Source organism: Anneissia japonica, unplaced genomic scaffold, assembly GCF_011630105.1.
Source record: "Anneissia japonica isolate Jap-2015-1 unplaced genomic scaffold, ASM1163010v1 scaffold31913_len1269_cov148, whole genome shotgun sequence".
Lineage (NCBI taxonomy): Eukaryota > Metazoa > Echinodermata > Crinoidea > Comatulida > Comatulidae > Anneissia > Anneissia japonica.
This window is the reverse complement of record NW_022743398.1, coordinates 1-1271: the sequence shown is the minus strand read 5'-3', so window position 1 is coordinate 1271 and position 1271 is coordinate 1. Positions and strand designations below refer to the sequence as shown.

General features: G+C 32.8%; 1 long non-coding RNA gene across 1 annotated transcript; it reads left to right on the top strand.

Moving 5' to 3' along the window:
* Positions 1–1202, top strand: LOC117119473. Its single transcript, XR_004447194.1, has 2 exons — positions 1–64; positions 713–1202. It is a non-coding gene; the product is annotated as an uncharacterized LOC117119473 (long non-coding RNA).
* Positions 1203–1271: the final 69 nt, after the last annotated feature.

The window sequence follows — 1271 nt, the reverse complement described above, 5'->3', positions numbered from 1 at the left end:
TTCTACTTTATTTCATTGACAGAGCCCAGTCATCAATGGTGACCTCATCAGCATGGGATATGATGTAAGTTAAATATCAAAAGCTTATTTTGCCTGTTTGACTATGTGCTGTGAATATGTTAATTCTAATAACCAAACATTTTAACTCAATCTCACAGATTGTAAAAAATAATTTTTTGTTTAAAAGTTGCTCTTTGTTACTGTAGATAGTTTTTTTTTTTTAAATAATATATGTATCCAAATGTTGTACAGTATGCATGACCTACTGAAAGCAGACACAATACACTACCAGATTATTGTGGTTCAGTTACTCTAATGGGAAAGTATAATACATACTCCAAGTATTGAAATACACGCCATCGTGTTGGGATTCAATATTTCGACATTAATTATGTCATCATCAGGAATGAAAAAATTATCCATATTAGCAAGCTTATATGCACTAGTACCAAAAGTGTTTAACCAATCAAGACATTACCTCTAGTAGGTGACATAGCAGTGATTTGAACAAAAGATCAAAGCATTCTTACTCTAATGATCAAAGCTACCTACAAAAACAAAGAAAGCTCTTTTGAAGCTCTGAGCCCATTGTTAATCCCTCTAATGGGATGTTCTTCAAAAATTACTGTAGAGTGCTAATAATTTACAAGGACATTAGTATAATGTGGCTATCAAGAAATAATTACATGTATTGTCTATTTATTTTTTACAGAAACCATTATACCCTGGCAGACCTGGTCCCTAACAGGAGAGTTGTAAATGCAGTTGGTTAAATGAAAGAACACCCAGAAACTTCTACTGATATCAACCATGTTTATATTTGAAACAGAATATTGAACTGTAAACCAAAAAGATGCCTGTGTTAAGTGTTATGATCCTACTGTCACTAATCATACTTAGGATTGTGTTTGTAAGCTTTTCTGCAAATCTACACAGACTGATGCCAGTCCTGAAATTACAGCCCATGATATGAATGAAAATATTACATCAGCTTATCAAAAAGAAGTACTGTACATTATTTAGGGAATTTAAACAAGCGAAGTGTCTTGTCCAAGAACCCAGGCAATGTACACAGCATGTGTCCTTGTACAAGACACTAGATCTTGGCTTGTATCTCTCTCTCTATCCAGATGTATAAAGCAATATAAATGATGTTCCTATAGTAAAACAATGTTAATAAAGTGTCTTTTCATTGCTGTCGATATACAATTGGTTGACTGTAATTTGTAATAATTGTTGTACGGTGATATTCTGTGAAACATCATTTACAG